Source organism: Neovison vison, chromosome 4, assembly GCF_020171115.1.
Source record: "Neovison vison isolate M4711 chromosome 4, ASM_NN_V1, whole genome shotgun sequence".
In the NCBI taxonomy this organism is placed as follows: domain Eukaryota; kingdom Metazoa; phylum Chordata; class Mammalia; order Carnivora; family Mustelidae; genus Neogale; species Neogale vison.
In genome coordinates, this window is record NC_058094.1 from 20,554,468 (window position 1) to 20,577,958 (window position 23,491).

Below are 23,491 nucleotides of genomic sequence, written 5' to 3' on the forward strand. Positions count from 1 at the left end.
TCAGACACTGTTATTAACCCAGCACAACTTCTCTTCTTCCTGTGTCTGCTTTCCACCAATACTCACAACCAACCACAGAGAGCAGGTATTCCTCAAAGGACACAAAATAATAGCTAATGCACAAACAGAGCTATTTTGAGCTCAAATTGCTGTCAAGAAGAATTCAGATCTTGAGCGTTGTAATTTCTGATGGAAACTTGTATGCATGCAAGCATATTGTGTTAATTATTTTCTATTCTGTTTGTTTATTGATGCAGCATCTGTTGGCTATTGTTACTCATGTGTGCTATAAAAAGGCTCAATATGGTAGATGGAAGAATGTCTCGTAGATGGTCACGCCCAATAGATAGGGCATACTACGCTGTTAGCATTACTTCTGTTAACTCGGAACACTCGTCCGCTCCTTTTGAACAATGTGATTAGTTCTTATCTATTGAACTTCAGCCAGGCACTGGCCCTAGTACTTTACATATATTATTGCATTTAAAGTTCTTGACAACCTTTGAAAGAAGGATGTCGATTCAATATTACAAATGAGAAATGGAGGCTCCGGAATATTTTCTGGAATCACAGTTTATAAGCATTGTGATTGAGTGTCTATGTATTTTCTTCTCAACCCCAAGAGTAGGACTAACATCACAGAACTTTTAATCCAAAGTGGCCATTTTGTTTTATCTCCTAAGAGAAGGAATTACCAAAACACCCCAATAACTTCCCTATAGCTACAATGAAAGAGCAGTTCAAAGCTCGGTGTAAAAGACCGAAGATGCCCCCAAGTGCAGCTTGAAAAGACCCTTTCTGTAGGTTTTCCTGGAAATGTTTATACTCTCCAAATCTCTACTTAGAAGGGTTTTTATTCTACCATATTTGGGCAATATAACTACAAGGTAAAAGAAAGATGGCAAAATTCAAAAGAACTGAACACAAAAAGTCCCTTTCTGTATCATTTTAAAACATAGACAGGGATGGAGATCTTTGTTTATGTGAGAACAAGATTTTTCTCCTCTGGAGAAATTGTTCTCACTCCTTTTCCTATAAAGGAAGGGGAAACAAGCCAAAGAATTCCTTAGGTTGAGTACAAAACCATAGCCAGGAGAAATGTGGAGGGGCTTTCATAAATGTCTGAAGTAAACCAGTGATCTCTTTAATTGGACAATGTTCTGCCTTCCTTTCAGTGATGTGCTTGTCCCGTTGGCTTATGGTATGGACAAGTCACCATATTCCTAAGAGTTCAGAGTCACTCTCAGAATGAACATTCTGTTTGTGCACATCAAAATCACAGAATGCCAACACTTGAAAGGGCTACAGAGGTCTTATTCCAACATTTTCAAATCTCCTTGCCCGAGTAACTCATCCTTTGACTTATATTTTAGATAAGAAGAAGGGTGATATGACTGTGTTTTGCCAATAAATGGTGATATTAGGACACTAAACCAGGTTTCTGAATTCCCACTCTTTTGCTCATACCAGAACAGCAGACGACCTCACTCTGAATCCTGGCTAACTTTCTAAAGGTGGGTGATCAAACTCTCTAAGCCTCAAGTTTCCCCATCTGTAAAATGGGAAGAATACTGGTACTTCCCTCATAGGTTTATTGCGAGGCTTAAATGAAATGATGCCTGTGAAAAGCTTGACACAAAGCTAGATACACAGTAAGTGCCAATTTAACAATTATTATTATTACTGTTATTATGATCATTATTATTATTAATGCAATGCTTTCTAAATCAAAGTCTTATTCTCCAAGGTGTGGCACATATGGGCTTTAAAAATTGCATTTACTCTCTATAAGTGCTCAATTTTCATTGCAAGTGAATTAAGGTCAATTATAAAATAATAGAAATCTAAATATAATTCTTCCTCTTGTTTGCTCTTCTTATGAATTAATATGTAACATGGTCAGGGAAAGAATTCTAGATAACCAGTAAAAGTGTTTACAGTACGTCACAGGGGAGGGGGAAGGCACTCTGAGACTGTTCTAGCCCATCCCCTGATTTACCATCTGTTTCAATCGTGTGCTCCATGTCAATCATCACCATCTCTATTTGTCAATCATCAGCACTTACATCAGAAATATGGTGATCTTCTTTGACTCCTACTTTCTCTCTTTTTTCCCAACACTTCCAGTTAATCAGTGACTTAGTCCTGTAAGTTTTATCACTGTACTCTGCAGCTGATCTTTCCCTTATGTTCATTCCCACCATGATAAATGCCAATCCTCATCACCTGTCATTTTATTATCCAAGAATCTCTGTAGCTGTCCCTACCCCCACCCCATTTTCCACACTGCATCTGGAGGAACCTTTCTAAAACAAAACGTAAGATTGTGTTACTCTCTTGTCAAAAATCACCCAGAGGCCCTACTACCCATAGAATAAAGTCTAAACTGTTCATCAAGATATTCAAGACAAAAGCCTTCTCCAGTCTCAACTCCCACCAATACGTACCCCAGGTTGTGTGTCCTGGACATCTGCAGGTTGCCAAACATGAGATGACTGCAGGTTGCCAAACATGCCGAATGCCTGCACTTTATTCCTTCTAACTAAAATGCTCTTCTCATGATAATATCTTATTGAATGATTGACTCCTATTTGTCCTTCATAGTTCAGCCCAGGTTCTGCCTCTCTGTGGACAGCCTCCTCCAACAGCACCCTGTCCTCACCCCCCTTGTCTGCTTGTCTTGAATTTTACATACCTCTATTATCACACCGTATGGGACATTTTTACTTTTCTCTTTCCTCCATTAATTGGAACTTTCTTGGCTGGAGGGTTGACGTTTTCTTATTGGAAGCCTCATGTCTATCCAGATACAAAGAGTAGGTACTCGAAAGATTTCTTTTAATGCGTAAGAACCTTCCACTCTCTGGCAACTGATAATCATTTGTTGCAACATGATATTTCATTTGCCCTACAATTTTCAGAGATGGAACTTTAAAGGAAGTTCCATGTGACCTTGGTTGTGAAGTGGGTTCTCACAACCGTTAAACAGGGTGTGCACAACCACAACTCCAGAGACCTTTAATCTGGCCTGGCACCACCCTACATCTTTTAAAGAATATGTTGGACCTTTCCATATGGTTTCTGTATGAGATGATTAGAGCCCGACATGATGTGATGCTCTCTCAACTTTCATTTCTCCATCCTAGAGTCATCAGTGGGATTTTGAAATCTCCATGTAAAATACAGGATGAATAATTACAAATACTTTACCACATAGCTCAGAATTGTAGGTGAGAGGTAGGGTAATTGTTGCTTTTAAAATGAAATGTGGTCAGTTCTACAGAAAAGCATTTACATGTTCATAGCTTTATGGAAATTTATTGGTGGACAAGACCACATGTTCTCAAAGTCTTCAAAATAACAACATAATAATAATTAATGTTTCTGTGCCAAGTATCATTCTAAGTATCATTCTCATTACACATATTGAATCATTTAACCCTCCTGACAACACCAGTGAGGTGACCACCCTTATTATCTCTATCTAAGTGATAGGAATTGAGGGACCTAGATGATAGATAATCTGTTTATGTTCAAATGATTAGTCAGAGTGGAACCAGGATTCAAACTCCAGCGCTAACCACTGGAAAGTCCTGACACACTTTGTATTTTAAACTGTATTTTCTTTTTTAGAAACATTTAAGTTGCCTTATAAATATTAAATTATTAGTGCTATGTTAAAAATAAGAAATTGCCCATGCTTTAAAAATACATTTTTATTGCAGGGAAGACATGATGTCCAATAACTACATATCTGATATTCTTCAAATCCTTGTTCCATAATTACAATATTTCCATAGTATTAGACTGTGGATCTTCAGGCCTTTTTCTGTGGTCATATTCATTGTCCGCTCTGGGGATAAGGCATTAAATATGTGGCTCCAAGCCACCAATCATCTGAATGGGGTCTGCAATGCACACAGGGAGAGGTTAAAGGAGTATGAATGGGGATATATTCCTACTCTAGCCCTATTTCTGCAAACTATTCCTATAGAGAAGAGAATTTAGAATTCCTTCAGGCACAGTAGTGGTGGGTCTTCTGGAGAAACTCTACTGCTGGCTATGAACTTATATAGGTTTGTATAGAGCTGAAGGGCCTGTAAAGATTTCTCATTCATCATCAAGGATGCTTAGTTAGAGGAGTGGGAACAAAACTAGCCTCAAATTCATTCTTCATTCTTGGTTGCAATTCACTTAAGTAGACTATTTATTTTCTTCAACCGGATTAAAAAGTTCTTGGAATTAGGGAACTTGCCTTTATTTCTTTTCTCTTGCTTTCAGGGCATGGTACAATGTGAAGCTTAGTGAGTGGGACTTAGGTGAGATACATCCCATTGTGAGCCAAAATTTCTTCACCTGAAAGAGTCATAGAGAAGATGGTTTCTAAATTGCTCCTTTACATGAAAATATTATTTTTTCTTGTGCAATCAGAGTCCTTATTGTCCTTATACTTAGGGTGCCTCCTCTTTATTAGCCTAATACCATAATATTTATTCTTTGGAAGACAAAGAAATAGTGAATGATGATCAGATTCTGAGGCTGAAGACTTGACTGTCCAGATTTCTGGTGGCCCCCCAGATGATCTTTCTAGCTTCATTTCGGGACTTTTTCATCCAACCTCCATACAGAAGTCAGAGTGGTCTTCATAAAACAGAAATATGATTCTTTTGTTCCCTTGTTTCATCCTACAAAGTACCCTTGCATAAAGTCCAAAGACTTAATTAGGACCACAAAGCCCCTTAGGAACTCTGTGCTCTGCACTGCTGTACTATACTCTTCCCTCCCCAGCCTCAGATGAGTTCGGTGGTCTGTTATATGGTAGCGTTGTGTATGTCTGTTATGAAAGGTCTTACACATTGATTGTGACTTGCTGCTGTAACAGCCACATCCCCAGCTAGACTCCATGAGGGCAGGAGCCATATTGGTCTTTGTTCATTTTCTAATGACTTGCATCTAGTATGGTTCACATTTAGCAGATGCTCAACAAATAATTGCTGAATGAATGAATGAACAAATACCATACTACCATTAACTAGCCAGTATGATTTTTATTCCCATCAGCAGGGGAAAATAATCCACCTAAGATGACACAACCACATATGAGTTAACCTTTGAAGCAGCTTTCACTTTTTCAAAAGGGAGACTAAGAAGCATTCTCATTTTAAAATAGAATAATAACTCCTAAGTTTCTGTGTCATACACTTGACATTTTACCTTTTTCCCCAGAAGTCTGTCCTTTACACTACTGTGCAATTTCAATATGATATATGATACATATCAAACCTTTCCTTCGCCATGTATCCAGCAATTATTCATTTAATATGCCAGACATTCTCTTAGATGTCAAAGAAACCAAGATGTAGAAGGTAAGGCTTCTTCTGTTGAAGAGCTTATAATCAATAAAGGAGACAGGCAGACAAACACAATATATTCATAGCTACTGAGTACACACTTTGTACATTTGGTATGTGTTTTGGTATATATTTTCTCACTTAACCCTTACGTATACCTTCCCAGGGTAAATTGAGAAAATCAAGGGTTCAGTTGGTCAAAGGCCATTCCACTAAGAATTGAGTTAGGGTTTAAATCTAGGACCGTTCAATTCCAGAGCTCACCATATCACATTATGATACAATATGGTAAGTGCTTTAAATCCAGACCTGAACAGAAGAGGCAGGGTCATAGGGAGGAGATGGGAATTTTCCCACAGGCAGAGAAAGGAAGGTCTTTGTGTATCTGTGCACTCATATATACAAGTTGGAGAAGCTTCATTAAAGAAAAGATATTTTAGCTATGGTGAGAAGTTAAACTCAGAAAAAAAAAATTGTTAAGGTCCCAGAGCAATGCCAGAGCTTCGTAAGGTAAGTTAAAAATAATTAGCTGTTGCTGGAGCATTTGCTACATAGAAGGGAGTGGCAAGAATTGGAATGATTGTCTCTCTGCTAAGAAACTTGTACTTTGTCTTACTGGCAATGGTATTTTAAGTAGGAACAGGATGGTTGGATTTGAATTTGTATAAAAGATCATTAGCTATTTACAAAGGATTATTTGGAAGAGAGAAATACTGGAAGCAAAGACATGGTCTGGATAACAGCAAACAAGGATTTGAACTAGGGAAGTGTTGTGGGAGCTGGAGAAGAGGTCACTAATAAGGAAAATGTTTAAAAGAATCAGTAGTGGCGCCAGAGTGGCTCAGTCGGTTAAGTGTCTGCCTTCAGCTCAGGTCATGACCACAGGGTCCTGGGAGAGAGCCCCACACCAGGCTCCCTGCTCAGCAGGGAGCCTGCTTCTCTCTCTCCCTCTGCCCCACCGCCACCTCGTGCTTCCTCCCCACAAATCAATAAAATCTTAACAAAAGAAGAATCAACAGAATTTATGAACTGAATGCGGGCAGGGGTCTAGAATGAGTCCAAGGTTATAGTTTGGCGATCTGTTGAATTCAGCCCTCTAATATGTGTTCTCTTGAGTGGCTGAGGAATAAAGCAGTAACTAATTTTGCTGGACACTAGTTTGTGTCAGATACAGATTGAAGCAATCACAATAAACCCATGTGTTATATAATATCTTTATCCCTATTCTGTTTTGTTTTGTTTTTAAATATTTTATTTATTTATTTGACAGACAGAGATCACAAGCAGGCAGAGAAGCAGGCAGAGAGAGAAGCAGGCTCCCTGCTGAGCAGAGAGCCCGACGCGGGGCTTGATCCCAGGACCCTGAGATCATGACCTGAGCCGAAGGCAGGCTTTAACCCACTGAGCCACCGAGGTGGCCCTGTTTTTATTTATTTATTTATTTATTTATTTATTTATTTATTTATTTAAAAGTGAGGGAAAGAGAAACAGGGAGAGGGACAGAGCTTGACCAGGGGGTTAGAGGCAGAGGGAGAGGGAGAAGAAGTCTCCTCACTGAGCAAGAAGCCTGATGTGGGGTTCCATCCCACAACCATTGGGATCATGATCAGGGGGAGGCAGACACTTAACTGACTGAGCTACTCAGGCACTTCTCATTATTCCTATTTGGTAGCAATGGAAGTGAGGCACAGAAAAATGACTTCGAAGGATATAGAGCAATGGTAATGGGGACTATGAGGCTCTGCCCGGGTTCCCTTTAGGACCAGGGCAAATTTCCCTAACAGTAAGCAGTGTTGCTGGCTAACAGCCCTCAGCTCTCAGCCCCATTGGGAGGAGAGCCACATTGCCAAAGTCATAAAGCCCCTTCTAGGGGGCAGCCTACAACCAATAATTGGCAAATTCCAGGGGTACAAAGGCAAAAGCTTTTCTCCCCAGGCTCAGAAAAGCTCTGAAAGCTTATTCCAACTTCAGATCCCCGTGCGATTACCTTTTTTTTTTTTAATTTTTTTTCCAATTTATTTATTTTCAGAAAAACGTTATTCATTATATTTTCACCACACCCAGTGCTCCATGCAAGCCGTGCCCTCTATAATACCCACCACCTGGTACCCCTACCTCCCACCCCCCGCCACTTCAAACCCCTCAGACTGTTTGATGAGTAATGCACACAGCAGACTTTTCTTTTTGCCCAATCTTGCTTCCTACCCAAGGTCTTGGTCTCAAGGGCACTCCTTAATAAACATCCTACTAACTAATCATTTCAGAATCTGCTCTCTGAGGACTCCCTTCTGAACAGCCACGAAGTGGTGGAGCTAGTATTTGAACTCCAATAGATTCCTTGCAGTAGCCATGGCTATAAATGCTTTTCTATATAGTTTCACAAAGTCAAAGACTCTAGGGCAATACCCAGTACTGCAAAAATGATTCATAAATGGACAAATGATGACTTTTTCTTTTTGTATTAGTTCATGATACAGGACAGTCATTCAATAAAAATTTGCTTGGAATGAAAAGGAGAGAATTGAGGAGATATTGAACCAGGCACTGTCAATATCAAATAAGGAGAACATTTAAAGAAGGAACTAGGGGAGCCTGGGTGGCTCAGTGGGTTAAGCCTCTGCCTTCAGCTCAGGTCATGATATCGGGGTCCTGGGATCGAGCCCCGCATTGGGCTCTCTGCTCAGCGGGGAGCCTGCTTCCCTCTCTCTCTGCCTGCCTCTGTGCCTACTTGTGATTTCTCTCTCTCGGTCAAATAAATAAATAAAATCTAAAAAAATAAGTAAATAAAATAAAGAAGGAACTAGTCAAACGCATTAAATACTGAGGACAGATTAAATGGGATAAGGGCGAAAAATTGTCCAGTGGCTTTGGCAATGGAAGTTTGGGCAATCTGACTTTTGTTGGCGTGACATAATGCAGGCATCCCCATATTGCTATATTCCAGAGAGAACATAGGGAAGACATAAAGATGATTGATGGTAAACTCTGCTATCAAGGAGCCCAGCTTTCAAGGAAGCCAGAATAGAGTTTTGCTGTTTTCTAACATTGCCCACTGTCAAGGGTGAGTGGGGTCCATGTCTGCTGCATATGCACAGGGAATCCAGAGTAATGAGGTTTGCAATAATCTTGAACAAACATCCAAGACTCTGGGAACACCCATTCACATCACGTCCTCTCCTTTCTCAAGAACTGGAGGTTCCCAAAAGTGAATTCTCAAATCCCACACTGTGATGTGGTCAAGCCATGTGCTTAGTCACTTCATGCCAGGTGTCCACACAGCCGATTTTTTAGAGCCAGAGTTTTCCTTAAGGTCTTGCCCTGCCATTACATGATGAAGAATGCCAAGAGCTGTTTCAGGTAAGAGGTTCCTGACCTAAGGCCACAGGGGTGGGTGGCCTGGGGGAATTACCCACAGAAAGTGTTTCCCACGAACCCACAGAGCACAGGATCCATGTCTGAAATGCCTGTGTCTCTCAGCTAGTTTCTCCTCAGCAGGGTGCACAACCAAGCATTATGTAATGGAGGCAATAGCAGCTAAAACTTTTTAAAAAATAATCTCTGTGGTAAATTTAAAAGCGAATGTTGAGGACTGTAACATTTCAGATTTTCCACTCTGTGAACTGAATTGCCAGATACTTCAGTCTCACTTTCTCTCCATTTAGCTTTGGAAAGCAGAGATCAAATGCATGACCTTGCAGTCAATTTCCACATTCTAGAAAGAAAAGACTCCGTCGATTTGAGCTGGGGACCACACTCTGAAAATTGGCACAGGGCAGATGCAATAGCGTGTTACTGCAGTCATGTAGATTTCTTACAGGAAATGGGATCTTTTTGTTAGTTATGATAATCCATGTAAATAGCAGGTATGACTTTTATTCCACAAAACTTGGAAGCAAGGAATGTCATCTTACTTTAGTTTAGGAAGTTGGATGGTCTGTTCTGAGCCTCCATGTTTCTGGAAAAACTGAACAATTGTATCCAGGCTTCCATATGACACCTTGTCCTCAGTGTCATATAGGGAAGTTGAGACCTCATGCCATCTAGAATATTCAGTGAAGGACCCTCTACCCACCATTCCTAAGGCATGGGGCCACACATCATCACAGACGCGTGTGCATTCAGTGTGTGTGCACACTCACATGTGCGTGTGTGTGTGTGTGTGTCTATGTGCATGGGGCGGGGGAGATGGGTTTCTATCCTGAGGGCCTTGGCCATCAGTGTCCAGGACCCAAGATGCTCTATGCACCTGTTCCCACTTGAGGTCACACACGCAATCTAGGCCCTACAGGAGGTCCCACTATGAGAACACTAGTAAATAAATCTGGCCCTATCCCCGGGGAAGCTCTAAAAATAATACAAATATTTTTCCAAGTTCATTTTACTTCCAACTTTCCCAATCCTTGAAGATTTTCTTTATAAAAGGCGATGCCAAATAGTCCCAAAGGATACCCTAGGAATGGGTGAGAGAGAACTTCTGGGTACCCATCAACTTTGTCTTTGGTCAACGGCTAATATGGCCACCCACTTCCCAAGCAGAGGCATGGAAACACGAAGTTTAAAACACCTTCTTGAAATGAAGTGCTGAAACATGATGAGTACAGAGCAAATTTAATATCTAAGCTGTACTGTATCCTCCCTGTCCTTCCAGCCCTTATCATATCGGTGTGTGGACATGTGACAAGTGAGACTGTCCGGAAGGAAGAGTCATTCACATGAGGGTTTGACCCGCAGTGCCTCGCTCAGGAGAAAAGCAGCTAGCTGGAACACAGTCTTCCAGGACAAAAGCAGTGACAAAATCCTGCTTCTGCCTATTCAAAAGCTCTTCTTCTGATTTCAAATGGTGGTGCATAATTACAGCTTTCCCAGAATGTATTGACATCAAATACATTGACTGAAAGATAACTATGGAAGGGGCTGTGACTTTTGCTCTAAGATATAGTAATTGAGGTATACATTCTAGCAGGAACATCATTGTTCTATTACACCAAATTTTACCCACTCTTCCAACATAACAAAAATGTAAAATCAGAATGTTTCCCAGTTTTCATAGAAAGCACAAAGGGAGAAGTAAGCTGAATAATTAATATGTTTAGATGCTGGAGGTTTAATAGGGCGCCTGGGTGGCTCTGTCTGTTAGACTTTGGACTCTGGATTTCAGCTCAGATCACCATCTCAGGGTCATGAGATCAAGCCCTGTGATGGGCTCGTGCTCAGCCGGCACAGAGTCTTCTTGTCCCCCTCAAGCCCCCTCTGCCCCTACACTTTCTTGCTCAGCATGCTGGCTCCTGCACTTTTTCTTTCTAAAATAAATGAATAAACAAACAAACAAAACATTTTTTTTATAAAAAAGACACTGGAGGCTTAAAATGAGTCTTTGGAATTTTATAATCTCATTTTAGTTCTGTTCATTAAATTCAGTTGCACCGTTTGTCTTTCTATAATTTGCCCTCTGTTTTTGTAGGGTTTGCACCTTGTTGACAAAGTACTATCCTCCAGGATCCATGCTTCTCTCTCAAGTTTCCCTTGAAAAATACCTTCTTTAAAGCGTATGGTCAGGAATATCACCTATTTATTCATTCTGCAAATCGGATACGTACATGAACCATATAGACACGTATCCTTGTGTTCTTGGAATTCGTATTGGGGAAACGGATGGAAGAGAGGCAATCAATTATAAACATAATAAATAAATAAAGTAATGGTATATTACATAGTGACAAGTGCTACAGAAAAAAATAAAGCAGGTTCAACAATATTGGGAAGCTGGGAATTGGTGGGCAGATTGTTCAGGGTGGACTTGGAGACAGGGCTATTTAGGCAAAGAATGGAAGCAGGTGCAAATACAGCCAGGTTGGTGTTTGAAAAAGATCATAAATTACTGAAGCTGCCCCTGGCAGAACAAATGGCCAGTGCAAAGGCCCTCAGGCAGGAAAATGCCTGTTGACAAGGAGGAAGATGTAGGCATTCAGAGTGAGCGACAGAAGAGTCAAAGGGCCAATGTCAGAGAGATAGAGTGGGGTAAAGAGGGCCTTCTGGGCATTTTCAGGATTTTGGCATTCACTCTGAATGAGATGTAAGCCCCTGAAGGGTTTTTAACAGAAGAATGACAAAATCTTTTTTCATTTTAAAAGGATTATTTTGCTGCTGAATTGAGAGAAGACTGAGCAGACAGACACAGTTGGGGGAAACCAGTCTGGAGGCTACTGCACTGATCCAGGCAAGGCACTTTCTAGATCTATTTTGAAGGAAAAGTCAACAGGATTTCCTGAGAGGTTGGATGTGGGTGTGAGGACCCTGGCCGGCCTTCCCTGGTGTTGTTATGCCGCACGAATGACGAACACTTCTTCTCTATCTTTCCCACTTTGAGCATTTTCTTCTGCTTAATATTGCAATCCTTTTTATTTAAGGCTAACATTCTGCTAATATTTTTGTATCTTTGCTGTTTCATCCATCACACACTTAGCAGGAGGAAAAAAAACAACAAAAAATGGTTTACGGAGCATGACTGCTTGGCAATGGGAGAAGCCTGCCTCTCAAAAGAGGGTGTCCATAGTCTGTTTCTCATTTACTCTTCTTAAAAAAAAAACTGGCAGTGTTTAAACTATCACAGAACAAATAAAGTCCGTATGTGTTTCACAATTGATGTAACTGATTTAATTTGCTTTCACACGTCCATCAGACGTCTCTGGGTGTGGCTCTGGGTCTCTGGGTGGCTCAGTCAGTTAAGCGTCTGACTCTTGATTTCAGTTCAGATCATGGTATCGGGATCCCAGGGATTGAGCCCCGCATTGGGCTCCCACCCTGCAGGGAGTGTGCTTGTCCCCCTCTTCCTCTTCCCCTTCCCCTGCTTGTCTGCTCTCTCTCTAAGATAAATAAATAAATCTCGAAAAAAAATTCCATTAGAGTTTTGACAGTTACAGTTTTTATTTTGTCTCTGAAACATCAAGACCTTAAATTTGGATGTTGCCAGGAGAGAGGTACCAGGAATCTTGGCATCTGAACAAGATGACTCCCAGGGGCGGGGGGGGGTGGGGAACGCCAACCATGAAAAGATCTTGCCAGTTTCTCTGCTGGAGTCAGCTTTATGGATAGTGATGATATTATCTACCATGTGTGTCAATTGTTTCTCAGTTGACTGAGCTGTTTTACACACATTAACCTATGTAATCCTCAAAACAAACCTGGGAGTTACGTGTCATTGTCTGTATCATACGAGGAGCATGTTGTCTCAAGGAGGCTAATGGATTTCCCCAGGTCATATCACTGGGAAATGACTGAGCCACGCTCCACACTGGGTTCAGAATTTAATTCTAGTCATACCTCTACTCTTGGCCCGAGGCATGTCCTCCTTGCAGTAGTTGATGGCTCTGTGAAGAAAAGGGGAACCATAAGTGAACATTGTTCTAGTTCACAGTCTTGCTGAGGATTGGTCTTTCCAGGAACCAAAGGCAATAGGGTTCAGGAAGTTTCTATGGTCCCTAAGGTCTTGACCTGCGATTCAGACTCAGTGAGCCTCTACCAAGTCCAGTGGGAATAATTTTTTCCAGCTTCTGTGTCTCGATTATAGAGGACATTCATTCCCTGCTCTTAAACTGTGTTCGAGAGTCCCTGTCTCAGATGTAATTGCTGCTGTAGTTCTTCCACAGGGAATAAGGATCCGTGATGAATGGGAGGATCTGTTTATGAAGTCTGCAGCGCCACAAAGCCCTTTAAAAAATGTTAAATCCTGTTAGTATAAATCTAGAAATAATTTGATACATGTCTCCATTACGGGCTAGAAGAATAAAAAGTCACCATCTGCCTTTTCACAAAATAATATTAATGGGGCTAACACCACAGCTTTAAATGGAGGCGGCTTCTAAAATTAGGGAAATAGAAGACACGAAACTCATTCCATCAGAAGTTTATTGATTTTTCAATTAACATTGAAGGTTTGCTCCCGAAAATTTTGCTTACTGGCTCAGAAATGAAGTGTGCCAGTGGATAATAATTGACATGAATTGCTATATTCTACACATCACCCTCAATGTCAAAATGATTGATAACAAGCAAGTCCTAGTTGTTTAAACACTCTTCAACTAAAGTAACATCATTAGAAAAGATAAAGATTGCACAGTATGAAATTCGTGTGCATCTTTAATGATGCTAGCTTAAAACAAACTACAAAAAATCTATTTCTAGGTGAACTTAATTTAAACATGATAAAGAGGATTATGTACTGAAGAAGGACTAGACACTTTTTAAAAATGAAATTTAATTGAGTACAATTTTAGAAACTGGTTCAAGATTACCAAGCTCTTAGCCTTCTGACATTTTAGGGTGCTTATAATGAAAAAAGTGAAAAGAACGCTCTATGACACTGATATTTGTGCCCATGGTCACACTGGTAAGCATAGCAATTATTTGCTAACTTAGCCCCCTCTTATATTTCTGTTACTGAATACACTTCTTCGGTGTACTAAGTTCATCCATTAAAGATACCATTAAGAAGAAATACCGTGAGCGCCTGGGTGACTCAGTCGGTTAAGCATCTACCTCTGGCCCAACTCATAATCCCAGAGATCCTGTTCCAAGGCAGGCTCCCTGCTTCTCTGCCCCTCCCTTGGCTCTTGTGCATTCTCCCTCTTGCTCACTCTCTTTCTCTTCAAAAAAATTATAAAATCTTTAAAAAAAAAAAAAAGAAAGGTAATAACACTGAGCTTGACTCTCAATCACTACCTTAGGATTTAACACCTAGTGTTTAGCAACTTGTACTGGCTATGTGCCTCTCTTAGGTCAACAGAGTTACAAAACAAACCCCAAAACCCTTTCTCTAGTTTGTGGAAAAGTTGAGTATCTCTAAAATGCTTATTTGAAGAGGCAATGTTTTATTGATACATTCCAAGCACCTGAAACATGACTTGGTAAACCGTGGAGCTCTCAATAAATATTTATTGAATGTTGGTTAACTGAGTAGATGTTCTATTGTCCTCACCAACATCTCAATCATTTCAACAAATGTGAGTGCTTATCCAATGCCCAGCAGTGTACTTGGTTCCTAGGAAAAGTAGACCAAGGCAGAAGAACCAGAGACTCAGTTCACCACCTTAAATAGCTAGGGGCCTGGTAAGGAAGGGCAAAAAGAGATGAAAAGAAACCCAGGCTATGAGTAAGCACTGTGTGGTCACAGAAGAGCAAGCTACTGCTTGCCTGGGGAGCCTGGACAGGATCTCCGAGAGGACAGCATACTTCATCTGGATCTCCTGGGGGATACATGCTGAAGAAGGAATGGAACCTCAAGAATCAAGGATGACTCGATTCCCCTTTTTCTTCAAAAGTCAATCCTCAACGTTCTTTAAGAAGCCAGATCACCTCATCCTGAGGTTTCAACTGGGCTCTTCCGCTGGGTCAGTGTTTTTTGGGATAGGCCTTCAAATGAACAAGCTGTATTAATTGCCCAGCAGTGTCTGTGTGCAAGGTTGGGCTTCCGTCCATGTAGGAGATGGCAAAACCCTTGCCCTAGACGATTCCCACCCTGGTGCATCATGAGCACGAAGCACAGACCCCTTCCTCTGATCTGGGGGCTGGGAAGACCTCCCCTCGCACAGGAAAGCACATGGAAGCGGGGATCTGATAAACAGAGCAGAGACAAACAGGGAAAATGGGAGAGATTCTGGGGAGGGAAGGGCATTCCAGGAAAAGGGAAGGCTGCATGTGAAACCACCCACTCCCATTAGGATCTAAAGACCAATTTCTTGGGAGCCTTTAACATGAATGGCTTCAAGAGCCAGTGGAAAACAGTCTTTCCTGTCACTCCTCCTCCACTCCACCTTCTCCCCGGCCCCTGCCCTGGAGTCTGCAGTGACAGGCAGCAGGGAACATGGGCTTCAGTTTTCCGGTATTCTCCTCCCACTGACCCTGAAGCTGCCAGCCACAGGTTTCTTGGAACTGCAAATATTGTTTGAACTCCAGCTAAAACTGGAGATGTGTTTTGAGTCATATTATGCAAGCATATTTATACCATCTGTTTATGACACTTACAGGTGGACACTATGATTCATGACACACATGGCTCACTAAAGATAGAAGCTTGGAAAATCCTGGGCTCTGGAGAGTTGCTGGGTATGGGCCAGGGTGCAGAAGGAGAAGGTAGTAGGAAGGTTTTCTTGGAGTTTTAGGGCTTTTCACCTAAAAACCTCTCTGTGGTGAAAATGGTTTTGAGAGCATTTCATAACATGAATTTGGTAGACAAGGATGGAGAAAGGAAGTGACGAGATACATATCAACATGACCAGTTGGGGAAGATTTCCTTTTTCTGTGGGGTGTGTGTGTCTATGTATACACATGTGCACCTGCGTCAGGGAGTCAGAAAATATTTGCTAACTATGGAGTCAGAAAGACGTCATCTCCATGTCAGAAGGAAGAATCCAGTTCTAAGACAATTCTTTCTTTCTCCTAAGTAATGTTTTGATATGATTTGGACTTCATAGTTCATGTTCCTTATCTTCATATAAGATAATTCCTTAGTTGTGTTTTTTTAATCTTTTAGGACCCTTTGGTGACAACTTTCATGGAACTAAGATCAAGCTATAAGATTTACCCATCCTTTTGTTTTCAGAAGCCATTTCCCTATCCATAAATCAGGAATGTTGCCATCACACGCTATGTATGGTATCACTGCAGTCTCTATGTTTCATTTTAGTCAAATGTACAAGCTTTTAACAGCATCATATATAACAATAGCATTTAAAGTGATATCAATAAGCAAGTATCTCAAAGTCAAGCTGTCTGATAGGGATCCTTCCCCCTAGGGTCGTAGAAACATCCAGAAGAGTCAAGGAAGAATGAACTCACTGTTGTGTTCAATTAGTTGAGAAACCATCAAAGTAAATAAGGCAATACCTTTAAGAACACACAAAAAGGGAGGCAGTGAAGTAGAACAGATTAAAAGAAAAAGGAGAAGTCTGTTTTAGCTACCAAGTGACCCCAGGGGTGAAGAATAATTTCTTCTTCAGGACAATTTTAGTAAAGGTCTTCTAGCAAGATGGTTCGGTGGAAACGATTCCTTTTCATGTCTGTAGGGAACCGATGAAGTTTGCAGGAAACACAGGCAGCGTAATTTCAAACAAAGTGCAATAGGTCAGCTGGAGAGAGCAACTTTAGAAATCTTTTGTCCCCTCCTAGAATACTAATGGCTTTCAAAAGTCCCAATGGTCGTGAGGAAAGCCATTTGCATGTTAGGAATAAGACAGAGTGCAGAGAAAAATCTCATTAGCTCTGTGTCGACTCAAGATGGCTTTCATGGACTTCTCAGCCTTCTTCAACTGACAGTTGATAATGCTCATCTCACAAAATTACTTTCAACTGTAAAATGTTCAACAACAATTTATTGAGCCCGGCTATGTGCCAGGATTCGTGTCAGGCTGAGAAAATACTCAGATACACGAGGTCTCTGACTTTAAGAGTGAGAGAGAGAGAAATGACATTAGATAATTATGTAGTTATTTAAAAAAAAACACATAGAACTATGAATATAGTGCTGTAGGGTCCCTAAAGGGACAACATTATCTGGAAGAAGCAATATATAAGACATCAATTTCCGAAATATAAATCTCAATAAGAGGTTCAGTGACTATGCTCGAGGTGCACCCTCAATCATGGCACAGGTGTTAGTGAAAGACGTCACTAATCTGTCATTGCACTCATTTCTCATAGAGCTGAGTCTGAGCCTCAGAACCCTTCTTAAAACAATTGATCACCATCAGTAATTAAGAGCTGGCACAGAAGCTGCTTGGTAATCTGGCTCTCTACAAGTGTAAGGAATTGCTATTAGAGTGCTTTAAGAACAGTTGCCCACCTATACTGCCCATTGTCAAAGGGTACAAATTGGACAAATTGTTTGAAGGATGCAGGACCAGGAATCAAATGATCCAAATTCTAGCTAGCTTTGTGATTGTGACTAAATCTTTTATATGCCATCATCTTTCTTTATCAGAAATGGGAAAATATTGTCTCCCTGAGAAGAGTCTGAAGTGTTAAATATAGAAGTATCTGTGGGTACTTTGGAAACTGTAGGGTTGAACCAACACAAACTGTGGGTTATTGTGACAATATTCTTGGTATTATGGTTTTAACTAATCTTTCATAGTATGCTGGGACGTCTCCGTGGCAAGCCCCCCAGCCCCCACCTTGCAAAATCCAAGATAAATAGTTCAAATGAAAATCAAAGTCATCCTTAAAAGGGAAAAGTAGTTTAAAAATGTGAAAGAAGGAAGAGATGAAGAGTTCCAGTGTAATAATGTAGAGTAGGAGCAAGGCCTTGGGGGCCAGATTATCTGGATTTAAATCTTCCATCTGTCACTAGCTCTGCGACCTTGGGCAAATTACTTAATCTCTCTGGCCTCAGTTTCCATGTCTGTAAAATGAGGTTAATAACAGAATCTGTTTCACAATAATGTTGTGAAATTTCCCTTGACTCCCATAAGATTCCAGATTTGTTCAGTTCCAGGATGAACATCCTAATAGAGCTGAGTCTAAGAACAGTCTGTGTTTCTTACCTAGGAAGTTTCCCAACTCTAGGGGAAAAATCAAGATTGTGTACAAAATCCATGATCTTAAACACATCTTAAGGCTATGTAAAAAAAAAAAAAAAAGATGTTAACTTCCCTTTCCTTCTTTCTTTCTCTCCTTCCTCCCTCTTTTCCTCCTATCCTTACCTGCTGCTTCCCTCCCTCTTTTTTTCCAACCATATTCTTTGAGAGTTCATTATGCATTAGATGCTTTGCTAGAAATCTCAAAATTTAGTCTTATGGTGCATCCCTCAGAAGTATATGTAGTTTTTTTTTGTTTTTTTTTTAAATATGGAACGCTTCACGAATTTGCGTGTCATCCTTGCGCAGGGGCCATGCTAATCTTCTCTGTATCGTTCTAATTTTAGTATATGTGCTGCCGAAGCGAGCACCGACCATAAATCTAGTGAGTCTTTAGAAGGTAACTTAAACTCTCCTGTGAAAGGGATGAAATCAATTCATTGCAATAAGCATTAAAGGTTAAATTCCTAAATTCTAGGACTTCTATAATAGTGATCTGCCAACTTGTGCGAATCTTTACCTTTATCAAAAACATTTTTGAGGGTTAATCTCCAATATAGGTGAATATTAGTTGTAAATTACATAGAAGAACTACTGTAACAATAAATAATATATTATTTATTAAAAGGCACTAACAGTGGAACATTTAAGCAAATGAGATGGAATGATTAGGCGCTCAAGTATTTCTTCTTACACCTTTGTGGATTGCCCTGTGCTGACCCCTGTGATTCTCATACCCCATGTAGAGACCATCTTCTACGGGATTTATTTAGGTTTAAAAAAAAAAAAAAACCTGCAAAGAAAAATATATAACTGTAAGTTGAAGAGAACTGTGTTATTTGAATAAAGCCAGCATCTTGTGACATAACTGGAAACTTTTATTCTCTGTCAAGCCAAAGAGGACTTCACTGGAAGTAAAAATCTGCAGCAAGAATTCTTCAAAAGAATGCAACACATTTTCTCGAGAGGCATTGCCTTTGAATTAAGAGCTGCTAAAGGAAGTCAGCAGTAGGACGTCATGGTTAAGCTCAAAGTTTCTGGGGCCTCCTCCGGTGGATTCAGATTCTGACTCTGCCACTTCCTAGTATTGTGATGTTGGGCATGTTACTTTGGGTTTTTTGTGCCTCACTTTCCTCATCCATGAAAGGTAGAATGATAGTCTACCTATATCCTAAGTGATGTAAAGATTAGGAACTCGCGGGAACATACTATGTGTTCTAGGACTTGTTATTATTAACTCTAATGAAGACAGCATGAAAAGCTATGCTTTCTTGGCTTCCTTTGGAGTAAGTTGTTAAACTGTGTTACAACCAAGCCAAAGTAGTCTTCTTGAAGTGCGTTTAATCCTTAATCCGCAGATTAGCAGATCAAAGGTCCAAGCTTCCCAGGGAAACTGAGGAAAGAAAAACCAAACCCCAGTTTGTTCTGTGCCCCAGGAATCTGTCACTTCTGTAGGATTTATTCTAACTTCCTACAGAATCCTCCCCCAAGAAGAGGGGATTTGTGCAGCGGATCTGTATCAATGCTCCTTCCTCCCTCCCTCACCTGTCTGTACCTATAGGGTTTTATCAAAAAGAATCTCACAGGTGAATTTTATGGGGAAATGTTGGCAGGAGCCTGTAGCAAGGTATGAAAGTCCCTGCCTGCCTAAAGGAGGAAACTGGAACAGTGTATGCGTTTTGTGTTCAAGAATTCCAAGTTGGTACTCAATGCAATTTTAATTGGATTTTCTCATTGAGACCATCTCTTTTTACTCTTGCTTAATTAGAATTCTAATGGAAGGGAGGGAAGGAGGGGCGTGAGGGAGGGAGGAAGGAAGGGAGGGAAGAGGGAGAAATTGTTTGGTCCTGAGTATCTGTTAAGTGACAGGTACAGTGCTAGATAATACATGCATATTAATTCTCATTTAATCATTACAACAATTTGACTGTGGCAGGTATCATCATCCCTATTTTACACATGAAGAAACTGAAACTCTGAAGACTTAAGTAACTTTCTCAAGTTTACAAAGATATGAAGAGTCATACCCAGGATTCATTATTTAGATGTGCCAGAACGTAGGTCATCACACATACCCGACTTACCGACTTACCGTCTCCCAACAGACACTCACCAGGGTCCTAAGCAGCTCTAGAAGGCCAGTTTCCTGGACTGATCCTCCCACTGACTACTGTCTAGGAGCATTTCCCGGAATAAATGCAAACCTTTGAACTATTATGGACCCCAAACAAGTGAAACTGAATTCTAATGCCGAAACAACAACAACAACCCCCCCCCAAAAAAAAAAACTCACCAAAACTAAACAAAACCAACTCTTTAGACAATGATTATATTAAGTTAGTGCTTCCCTGGCCCTAAGTATTACACTTAAACAATTACTCATTTTCATGGGAATCGTGATTGAGGACTATTACTCTAAAATATGGGAACTAAGAATGTAAGAAGGGGCATGGTATTCTGGGACTTTCCAGTCTTTACCGTGGTCTGAGTTCCCAGATTATTTTTTACTATCTGTCTTCCACTCACTGATTGCAACTAATTGGAGTCACACAGGTTATAAAATGTCTTTTCAGAGAGTCCCTAGTTTGAAAAAAATCATTGTGCTTCACAACTCACTTCAAATTCAGTTGTTTGAGTCTTGAACTACATTTTCCCATAGGATTCATGTTCTCAATTTAGTGACCAAAAATTCTCTAGTCTGTAATAAAACTGAAATTTACTTAATACCATGCTAGTAAAATGTAAATAATAGATTTGAATAAGAAGTATTTATTTTTCTTGCAATTACTAAAATTATATTAAATGTGATAATAACAATTATAACCTGTACCATAACAATCTTACAAAAGTCTATCAAGAGATCATATCCCATTTTTATAAATAAGAAAAATTTCTTATGCTAGATTAAGTAATTAACCTAAAAGCACATATTATTAGTAAATTATCAGGACTTAACTCAGATATGGTATATATTTGATGTTCTGGTTACTCAGACTCTCTGAATTTTGATTTAATAAAATATTGGTATCAGAGACAAGACATTCACTTTCACTTCCAGTTCTGCTACAAACACACTTTGGGAAAGTCCTTTGGCTCCCCTAGACTTAATTACTTCACTAAAAGGTTGAGCAGTTTGGACAATTGGTCTTGAAATTCCAGGCCAACTAAGCCCTCTGGTGATAAATTTCTTATCACTTCTATAAGCAGCCCTATACCATTATTCCATGGCTACAGTTTTTAGAAAGTTTCTTTTTCCTGGTCAATCAAAATACATCTCTCAATAATTTCTTAACATTTTTTCTCCTGGTATCCTACAAAATAAATTTACATGTCCTTCCCCATCCATCCATCCATCCATCCATCCATCCAATCGATAAGTATATAGTATAGTACCACCATTGGGGAATCCATAAAGGTAATGTCAAAGAGATGGAAATGAAATGAGACAATTAGAATTAAATATGTATTTAATATACATTTAGAGGAATCCTCTATGTCTGTCTCAGTTGTGTTAGTTGTGATATGTTAGATTATCCTAAAATAGAACTAAAGTCTGACATCTTAGTGGCTTAATACAATTGACAGTTTACTAATCATCCAAGTAAAGTCTAATGCAGAGTGGGGATATGTCTAGGAAACTCTCCTCCACGTGATGAACCAGGAACCAGGCTACTTTCAACTTATAGTTTTGCCCAGTTTTTCCAGGTTCGCTCTTTCACTTCCAGCTGCATAGGCAGAAATAGATGGAGAATGGAAAATCATGCAAATTGTTTTATGGCTAGGGTTGTAAATCATTTATACCACCTCTGCCCACATTTCCCTGGCTAGGACTCAGTCAATTGTCCTACAGACATACAATGTGGACTGGGAAAGGTGTTCTTCCAGTATCTCCAGAAATCAAATTGTTTGATGATCAAATTGCATTATGTTTCCTATAGGAACTCAGGAAATTTTACATTGTAGACTTGAAAACCCAATTAAGATTTTAAAAATGGGTAGGAGATTTTTTTTTTAAGACTTTATTATTTATTTGACAGAGAGACAAAGAGAGAGGGAACACAAGCAGGGGGAGTGGGAGAGGGAGAAGTAAGTTTCCCGCCTAGCAGGGAGCCCGATGCAGGGATCCATCCCAGACCCCTGGGATCATAACCTGAGCCGAAGCAGATGCCTAACAACTGAACCACCCAGGAACCCATGGCTAGATATTTTACAGGTGATAAATCTGATGGAGGTACTTGGGACAGAAAAATATGAAAGTCAATTATCATATGGTTTCACTTACTTGTGGAACATAAGAAATAGCATGGAGAACTTTAAGAGAGGGAAGGGAAAAATTAAGTGGGGGAATTAGAGGGGGAGATGAACCATGAGAGACTATGGACTCTGAGAAACGAACTGAGGGTTTTAGAGAGGAGACAGGTGGAGGGATGGGTTAGCCTGGTAATGGGTATTAAGGAGGGCACGTATTACACGGAGTACTGGGTGTTATATGCAAACAATGAATCTTGGACCTCTACATCAAAAACAATGGTGGCTAGCATAACATAATTTAAAAAAGAAAGAAGTTGATGCACAAAGACCCAGATAGAACTAAATATCCAGAAAAAGCATGGCATGTCACGAAAGAGAATTACATAACTGTTCATTGGGTCAATATCATGTGTCAGCCCTTTCACTAGGTGCTGTAATTATTTTGGTAATGTTGTTTAAAGTAGATACCTTTATGAAAGTTCCCCCCAAAACAGTTCCTGAGCCTAATTTTTTAGTGAATATAGTATATTTAGAAAGTGATCTCGAAAGTCAGGGAACAGTGGCATAGAAAAAGAAGACAAGTCAATACCAGGTTATATCATCTAGTTGGGCCTGATAGAGGCAACTGTTGCTTGAGTCTGAGAGTCATTACTGGCAGTTTCTGAAGTATGTCTCATAACTGCTCTAAGAGGATTTGAGGTGGTGCACAAGGAACATGCAACACCAGACATTTCCAGTGCCGTCCACCTCTTATGCTTCTGCCTTCCATTAATCAATCCATCACAAAACCTTCTTTAAAGTAATAGCCAGTGGATATTACAATAATATAATATAATATAATATAATATAATATAATATAATAAGGGTGGATTAGTGGAATCAGTCTCCGGCCCTGCTGCTGTAACTCATCCTGAAGCACATAATTCAAATTCATCCTTTTACTCCTACTCTCTCTGTTATGGGCTGAATGTTTGGATCTCCCCAAAATTCATACATTGAAGCCTTAAGCCCCAATAAAATGGTATTTGGAGATAAGACCTTTGGAAATTAATTAAGGGAAAGGCCACGTGAACATACACTAGGAAGGATGCCATCTGCAAGCCAAGAGGAAAGCTCTCCCAGGGGACCAAATGGGCCAACACCTTAATCTTGAACTTTCAGTTTCCAAAACTGTGAGAAATAAATTTCTGTTATTTAAGACGCCCAGTCTATGGTATTTTGTTATGGCAGCCTGAGAAGACTAATATGCTATTTATTTAATATTTTTCTCATCTTTAGTCAGCACTTTGGCTGTCTTGTAGTCTTTCCTAGCTGTCCAGG

At 40.1% G+C, this 23,491-nt stretch overlaps 1 non-coding gene across 1 annotated transcript; it reads right to left on the reverse strand.

The window, feature by feature from the left end:
- Positions 1-18,184: 18,184 nt before the first annotated feature.
- On the reverse strand, positions 18,185-18,291 carry LOC122905702. Its single transcript, XR_006384396.1, has one exon. It is a non-coding gene; the product is annotated as a U6 spliceosomal RNA (small nuclear RNA).
- Between the last annotated feature and the right edge of the window lie 5,200 nt (positions 18,292-23,491).